Raw genomic sequence first — 9,171 nt, 5'->3', positions numbered from 1 at the left:
ATCACCTTTCACGAAGAGCATTACCATGGCCTCATAAAGCTCTCACTCGAGAGGAAGCCGTAGTATGACGGAACCTCCAAACAAACACACATCCACGCTTTTGTCACTACCACGCTATACAGGCTGCGCTGTATTCGTATAAATCCCCACACTGCGATCCATACGCAACGCTTTACCACTTTTTATCGGCTTGCTCATGGACACCAGAGCTCACACTCATAATGCATCGTACCACAGGAGAATGGGAGGCAGCGCTGTCTAGTTCAGACACTACGGACCAGTTCAACCTGATCAACCGAGCGAGAAGGGCAGCTATAAGGCCGCTGAACTCCTGGACTGAGGTGACCACCCACTGCAAAGCGGAAGGGCTGCCTATGGTCAGGTTTTCTTTTGTATAAAGTTTAGTCTCTCCCTCTCTCTCAACTACACCTGAATCCTGCTCATCACAGGATCACACTTTCAAATGAGTGGACGCCTCGACTTCATTATCGAGGGATTTGGCACTGGAGAGGTGTACGCGTATAGTTGCGAGAAGAACGGCTTATAAAGTAACTTCAGGACTCTAATCTCCTCTGGCACGTTTGGCCACATCGACTGCAGGAAACTCGATCCACATCTTGTCTCCGCTGGCACGAATGTTTAATTAATAAGGCAGTACGTTAGGCAGTTAATTAATAAGCAGTACCACGAGATACTACGAATATCATGAGAATATTAGTATTTTTTTCATTATTTGAGGTAACGACGGCTTTAATTTCTTTTTGTTTTTGGAGCGCAGATTACTGATTGATGTCGAAAAAAGTGCACTTTTTCAGATAATCACCATTTTTGCTTGACTTCCCTGTTTGGCTACAAAATTTCGCACATAAGTGAATCGCAAGTTGTGTTTGATATCCTGCCAATCTCTGTTCATAAAAGAAGCATAAAGTGGGTTTTGTTTCACACGTGCAGGCGTCAACTGCATACGTGTGCTTTCCACTGGGATGCTGTTATAACAAATCTGTGCCATAAACTTGCAAATCGTTGCATATTTACTGTGCAAGATGCGTAAAAGCGTTTCTTGTAGCGCCTTATGTTACTTCAGTCGCACAAGGTGCTAGAATTCTTTACTGATTTATAGTGACCATTTGTTTCAACAATCTTTTAATTATATTATTGCTAGAATTATCTCGCTTAAAAGGAGTCTTGAATCTTCCGCCGAGCTTGGTGAACAAAAAAACATTCAGCGGATAGCATGCGCTGCTGTCAGCATGTCAGCCAAATTTCGCACCCGTGTGGGGCGAGTAGTGCTCACAAGTGGAGCTCGAATTACTCTTTCTCAAACAATCTTTTACGCGCAAGCCTTCTGCTCATCCGTTTTGGGGTTGCCCACGCCTGCCATATTTCTTCTTATCGTAGATTCCCCTACACGGCTGCTATTCGACAATACCTGACACCAATGAATAAGCCTGAGCAGACTACCATCCGCTCACGCAAGAAGAAATGAATATTTGGCCATTTCTTATCGGTGTCCTGGCCCCGTCATGTCTCGTTAACTTCAAGTACTGCGAAACACTCAGCTATCCTCGAACTACGCGGAAGTTAAGCCCAGAGCACTTTTATGGTACGGCTGCCGCACCTCGCGAGAATTGGCGGTTAGCATCGCCAAGCGACGTCTGTCAGTGCGCGCTCACTACAGGCCGCTCCTAGATTTGGAATGCTTCGTGTTAATCCTCGCACTCAGTGCTACGAATTGCGCAATATGGGATTGCCTACAATACGCGCAGGGCAAAGCAAGTGAGCACCACGTAGAACTGCCACTCTGGAACAGCTGCGCGTAGCTGCGTCTGTGGCGTGGCGTAAGTATCGCTGCCGCCGCCAGGTGCCACGACGAGCCCTCTCGCCGTAGCTCCATCGGTGGGGCCTCACCACGCTATATCGCCACTGGCTCTCCTCCGGTCCTTCGAAACTATGGATGTTGAGGGTGAACAGGAATAATAAATATCACCTCCGAAGTATCTACACACCTGCTAGGTCTTTTTGACAAATTATTTCGGCAAAATATTCCTTGGTGGTACAACAGTTACTCGAAGGCGTTTTTTGAGGCTTCAAATAAATGTAGTTCAGGGCCCCATTAAGACATCGATGATGGTAGTACCAGAGAGAGAGAGGGGGAGAGAGAGAGAGAAAGAGAGAGAGGAAAGGGGAACGGCAGGGAGGTTAACCAGAGGGGAATATCCGGTTTGCTAGCCTACGCTGCGGAGAGAGGGGAGGTGGAGGTGGAGTGATAACAAAGCAGAGATAAAGAAAGAAAGGAGTACAGACATACAATCACAGTCGGTCCAGGTGTGCAGGCAACTTAAAGCTACGGACGCCACTTTAGTAGCATAGGTTGTGCATGTTGTGGTGGTGAAGAGAAAAAGAAAAAAAATTGATACCTCTTCCAGAGAAATCAGTCGAACAGGGAAGCGACTAGTGAAACGCGTATTCTAAAAAGCAGTGACAGCTGCCTTTACCTTCCACAAATAGAACGTTATCTCGCTAGAAAGGCAACAAAAAAATGACAGCGATGACAAGCAGATGAAGCCTCTGCAGCTGCGCAGCGTAAGCAGCACCACGGAGGCTACCAGACGTCATAGGTATATCCGACACGAGAGGGCGGACGTATGTGGCGAAACTTATTTGTTCGAGCTCCGGCGGAGTCGTGCGCCCACGTGCACCCACATATTTGAAGGCGAGGCTACGCACCGCCACCAATAAAGGACGGTTGTCGGGAATCACTTTCGAAAAATCGCCAGTGATGCATCTAGAATGCTTTCGTTCGCGAACTTTCACCCAAAGTAGACCGGTTAGGCAAGAAGGTACTCTCAAGCACTTCTAACTTTACTACCGCTGTTGCCCTAGCTGCCGGCTCAATATTCTGCAACATTACTCAGTGCTACATAAGCAATTTGAAAATAAATGCACTCATGGCAACAAATACGCGTCTTCAAGAGCACATTTCCTTCAAATAAGCAAACTTTTCAAACCTATTCTATGCTTGCTTTCGTAACCATTGCGTTGGCACAAAACAGCCAAGTATTACCCCAAGTAACCACGGATATCCGGGCGGCGTCCGACGGACGTCCTTTCTGGATATTCGGGATGTCCGTGGGATATCCATGAATGTCCGACGTACGTCCGAGGGACGTCCCTGGGAAATCCAAAGGTAATCGCTTTGGCATCCGTAGTACGTCCGACGCGGACATCCAGCATGGACATTCAGGGGACGTTCAGGATATATATATATATATATATATATATATATATATATATATATATATATATATATATATATATATATATATATATATATATATATATATATATATATATATATGTGTGTGTGTGTGTGTGTGTGTGTGTGTGTGTGTGTGTGTGTGTGTGTGTGTGTGTGTGTGTGTGTGTGTCTTCCCGGGGATATTCCAGATATACACATGCCTTGAAGCGACAATAGTGGCCGGGACACATTCAAGCACCGGACCATTATATATATTACATTGGTCTAATGCTTGAATGCATTCTTGTTTTAAATAAACGAGAAATGAACTTACACCAACTTCCAAATACAATTAAACGTTTATTGTCACCTTATACATATACATAAAAAGACCAATAAGCAGATATATGCGTACTGTTCAAAGAACAAATAAATACACGGATAAAGAAGAAAACTTGCAATTTCAATAGCACAACAACAAGGTAGAGAACAGCAGAACAAAAATACTTATTGCCCACCCTGCTTTGACATTTGAGTTTGCAGCATGGAATAAAAAGAAAGAGCGAAAATACATCAATTAGCATTATTAAGCAGCGAAAGCAACAGAAATGACATGAAGGAATTAATCTTGACTACATCACTTCACTAGCACTCTGCGACACGGGCACAAAAAATGACATTAACTGGCTAATGCCTTAACCTTTAATGTCATTCGCGGGGTGCCACACGGACATGCTTAATGGTATTGCAGCTTAAATGTTATTCGCGACGTAGTGCGTTCTCGTAAGTCAACTTGCCGTCAAATGCGTACTCTCGTTCCCAATGTCTCCACATTCTGACGTGGCTAAACGAACTATTAGTGAAGAACAATCAATATATTCTTCACTTTCTTTAAACAATAGCTCTTTCTCGTGGCGTAGTGCGTTCTTACAATTAAAACTCACTTGGCCATCATTCGATGGCCAAGTGAGTTTTAATAATTGAGTTTTAATAATAATAATACTCTCGTTTACAATGTCCCCGCCGTGGCCGTAGTGACCATATTCTCACGATATTAAACAAACTTGTAGATAAAAACAACTAATATATTCTTCACTTTTTTAAAAGGAGCTTTTTATTTTCGTAGAGATCAGCAGGCGATCTTGCCGCTACTGACGGCTACAGCTCTGATCATGAGCGCATTAGCCAGGAGAAGCTGTTTGCCAGGAGAATCAAAGGGCGCCGATGAAGAGTCCGCGGTAGCTAAAGCAAACGTAGACTCCGGGGTCCTGCTTACCAGAAAACCCGCATTGACTTGTGCGTACACCTCTCCTAAGGGATCCTGTTCCGTTCTCACAGCGAAGTGAACCATCCGAAGCGTCACGTAGAGTATATCCATCAGGGAAGCAAGGCACATTGTCCTTAGTGCGCGTAGTGTCACAACCACCGTCCTGAACTTCCGATGTCGCCTCGGTGCAGCGACCAGCATCACAAGGCGTGCAAATGTTTGCAGGGACAGCCCGAACGCACATGTTAATGCATGCGTGCGGGGTATGCGCGCCACTGCACAGTTCTAGAGTTGCGAATTCTCGAGCTGTTGACTGCTGGCTGCCGGTGCGAGATCCGAAGTCCTCGAATATCGTCTTTGTTTCCAGCGACGCTCTTTTTCGCGCGTGCGGCTTCTCCCGCAGTCTAGGCATCCTGGCACCTGTGAAGAAAACACATTTCAATACCCAAACGAATTAAAAAAGAAATCGATGTAGCTGTCATACCTTGGTAGCTGAGTAGGAGACTTCGGCAGACACGGAAGGTGACAAACGCTGCTGCGCTGCCCTTAAAACGATCGCAGAATGAAAAATGGCGTGGCGACGATGGCTAGAGCTTGGATTGGATTGGATGACTGCAGCGTTCTGCTTTGCCAAGGTTGTAACACTTCCACGTGCATCTACGCAAACATAAAAAGGGTTTTAAAATATTCTGTTATTACACAGTGAAATATTTGCTTATTCTGGGAATATTCGGTATCTGATTTTCGAGTTTTTAGTTTCTGCTAAAGCTGTCGGCGCCAGAAAAACATAGCCTTTGAGATTACTGTCAATGCATGGCGGCTCTGACGCATTATAGCTTTCGTAATCGCTTTCAACGCACGCAGCCACCAAAAGCGTAGCCTTTGAGATTTGTTTTTGTTACCTATAATGATATTATTGTATGCACAATTGAACACTGCAGACAACTTCCTGTTTTAAGAAACCAGCCAAAAACAGGCGCACACAGGAAACATACGAGAAGACAGGAAAGAGGCTGGAAGAGGCCTGTATTGTGTATGTTTCCTGTGTCCGTCTTTTTTTTTTTGCTGTTTTTTTCTTAATACAATGCACCAACTAGCCCAACAACGTGTTTGACTTCCTGTTTCAATGATAAACCTGAACCTACATGTTCGGAGGTCAGGACCAAAACTCTATGATCAGGAACTTTTCATAATGAGGGATAACTTTAGTGCTTGGCTCTAGGTCGAATAAGTGGCAAATGGGCGCTTATATATTCTGCTAGTCATCCACAAGCATTTTTTTTAAAGCAAACTACAAATTGTTTGTATGACCCACCGATAGAAAAAAAATCGTATTTTAATACTGCGATGTTAAAGTGGGCAGAATTGATATCAAGTTGGAAATATATTTATTTTGCTTTGAAAAAAGAATGAACTGTGTCCGATAGAGAACAAAAATAAACAAATATAATATGAACAAACTAAAATTTCCGGCAATATATTTATGCTAGTTTATAACTCACTAGTGTATATCCTGGGCATGCCTATTTATGGACAGCCAGCGGACGTTCAAAATGGGATGTCCCATGGACATCCCGGTGGGATGTCCTTCGGACATCCAAACAGGATATGGACTTCTCCTGTACGTCCCACGGACGTCCGTGTTGGATATCCGGATGGATGGACGTTGGGACTTATGGTGGACGTCCCGCGGATATCCGTGGTTACTTGGGACCAAATTGCGGATTTGCGTGAGGATGGTTGCGTGACGTACGTACGTGGGAGAAGATTACGGGGGACAAGACAAGAAAAGCTAGGCAGACCAACTGCTAAGGTGAACATTTATGTAAATGCAAGGTGTAGCGGAGTGGATAGCTATATGTTGCACAACTAAACCCGATGAGTAAAATTGCGTGTGCTTTCACCCTGTGCAACCTGCAATCTCATGTACTATGTATGTTTGTGCACCAGCGAAGTTGTCCAAAAGACGTTGACGAAAAGACGCTGTCCAAAAAGAAAAGTCATCATTTGCGTGCTCACGTGAACTTCAACAAATCTGACCACAATGCTGCACGAGGACTTGCCAACCATGCAGCCACAAGCCAAAAAGATGCTGAAGTTCCAAATTGCAGGGACCATTTTCTCACTTACAGCGAGCTAACCAGTCACTTCTACCTAGGACGCAGGGTCTACCCCCATCCAAACAGTAAACTAAACAGGGCTCAGGCCATTACGCTAAGGCTCTTGCAAACAAGAAACTGCCTGAACTAGCTTTTAATCTAGAATATGTATTCCGACTTCTCTACTCCTACAATATGCGATAAATGTAACGACACCATAGATCTTATTCATATGCTCTGGCATTGCTCCGTGTTACGTAACGACAAAGACAAGACTGAAGAATGATGGGACGCAGCGCTAGACAGTTTCACATCAGAAGAATAGCTATGGGCAGTCCAACGGGCCGAAACGTTGTGTCCAAACGTTGGGCGAAAAGCCAGGCCTTTCGGTCTCAACGCAGGAGTCGCCCGCTTCGGGCTAGCAAACTGGCGCAACCTAATGGACCTCAATAAGGTTCTTCCTACCAGCCATCCAGCCAACATTTGGACTGCGCCGTTTTTGAATATTCGACTCCTTTATTTAAAGCCCGTGATATCATCGTCATCCGCCTACGTCCCCGCAATCCGCAGCAGCAGCCACAGCAGCCAATTTTTATGTCCACTGCAGGAGGAAAGCCTCTCCCAGGCCTCGGCTATACAGTGAAACAGAGTGTAGCCGAACAGACCTCATTAGGAATGCAAATAGGCCCACAAGAGATCTATATAGAATCTATACGTTTATTGAAGTCGGCCTTAAACGAGCACGAAACAAGCAGCGGCCCACAAGAAGTGCTATAATTTTCCCAGCATAAAAGCGCTTTTATCTATTTTTACTCAATTTTATGAAGTCAGGGCTCGAGTAAGTGCTAAAATCAATACATATATATAAAGGAAAGCAAAGCATAAGTGCGTTCCACAAGCATTGTCATCTCTAATGGAATAACAGTCGTTCGCACGTGAAGGAAAGAAAATAAACAAATAAATACTGTCGAGTAATGTCACCGAATTCGCGCAATTTCTATTTCTGTCACGCCGTGCAGCTGTAGTCTTGCGGCATTCTGTCTTTTCCATGCCTTACACACACCGCAGGAACTCCTCGACTGAGGAAGCCTTGACACGTCGATGGGTAAATGATTGCTCTTGCTCAGAGAGCGGGACACTTTGCGATAATGAATTACACGGGCTCGAATTGCTTGCTTCCGCAAACCTAAAACAGACACGAAAGGACTACGGGCTGCGTTGGCGTGCGACGAAGAAGGCGACCAAGAATAATCGGCACCCAAGGACACGCTCCGCGCCGCCGAGTAACACAAACAACGAGCAAATCCTCGTGATCGAACTCAAGCTTCGTCGCGACAGGGGCTGTGTAAATAGACCGGCAAGCGGCTGAGAGGCACTGAGTACAGAGAGGAAGGCGGGGGTAAGAGGCTTTTTTTTGCTTGTGCGTCTTGCAAGCCAGTCTGATTGTTATGACTCGGGATTGAAGATTTCCCGCGACGCGTCAATGACGCTGTACAGATGCTACGTAGCGTAACCCAGCTTACGTTATTCCTACGTAAGCTAGTTAATTTTTGCTTGTTTGTTTTGTTTTGACACGGAGAAACTGATTACAGCAGTTGCGAGGCTGACGTTTTAATAGGTTAAAGCAACCTTATCACTTGGTAAAGCTGAACCCTTTATAGAAGTCTCCTGTTTCTTGCCGGAATTCGGGATGCCGCGTGGTATCGCTGTGAGGGCTTCGAGACCAAGTCGCCACCCCATTCTCAAATTTATCTCGTTGTCTGGTATACCAGGTCATCATTATCGGAAACGGTCTTCACTTGAAGTTTTTAATCGAATAGTTGACGCCTCGGTATCAATGTTGCATATATTTTTATTACCTGCTTAGGGTGAAACGACTGTGAGCTTTTCCGTGCTCTGTCATATTCGGTCCAGCTCCATCCTGCACTAGTCATTGGTTTATACCAACTATAGATCGGCAGCCCCTGCAGTTCATGCGTCACTGGACCTTTGGTACTGAATGCGATGCCGCCACCACTTACCTGTTCAGTAAAAACAGCCGCATTTCTATTTGTCAAGAGTAAATAAGACGCCTCTTTATGGAGGTTTGTACGTGCGTTAACAAACCCGAAGAGGATAAAAGTCGTGCAGAGTGCCCCAATAAAGCGATTGCCTTAGTTGATGTCTAGATGCAGGACTCAACAGTATGCTAACCGCATGAAGAATAAAAACAGATGAAACACCCTTACAAGTTTGTTTTGGAAGGCTGCTTTTGCTTGCCATGATAGTCTAAAAATGTGTTGCTACACGGCACAAAATCTGAAATATGGGAAAACATGGAATACATTCACAATACCTTATAAAAGATGAAAACAAAAATGGAATATTACACTCAAAGTATTGATAACACTTGGGAAAGGAAGTTAAAGTGTTTCTTGCACTTGCACATGGTGCAGTTGATGTACTTGTAGTTGATCATGAAATGAAGCTCGCGGTGCCCGCGTAGGAACTTTGTCTAGCAAGGCGGCAATAACTATATACAGGACATCTGGGGTGCGATCTTGTACGCGTTCCAAAATAGAACGGAG

At 44.8% G+C, this 9,171-nt stretch overlaps 1 long non-coding RNA gene across 1 annotated transcript; it reads right to left on the bottom strand.

Moving 5' to 3' along the window:
* Positions 1 to 4,326: 4,326 nt before the first annotated feature.
* LOC139059071 (uncharacterized) lies at positions 4,327 to 5,087 on the bottom strand. The gene is made up of 2 exons (XR_011513866.1): positions 4,990 to 5,087; positions 4,327 to 4,925 (listed from the first exon to the last, which is right to left on the bottom strand). It is a non-coding gene; the product is annotated as an uncharacterized lncRNA (long non-coding RNA).
* Between the last annotated feature and the right edge of the window lie 4,084 nt (positions 5,088 to 9,171).

The sequence above is a fragment of the Dermacentor albipictus genome, chromosome 1, assembly GCF_038994185.2.
Source record: "Dermacentor albipictus isolate Rhodes 1998 colony chromosome 1, USDA_Dalb.pri_finalv2, whole genome shotgun sequence".
Classification (NCBI taxonomy): domain Eukaryota; kingdom Metazoa; phylum Arthropoda; class Arachnida; order Ixodida; family Ixodidae; genus Dermacentor; species Dermacentor albipictus.
This window is presented reverse-complemented; position numbering and strand designations above follow the sequence as displayed.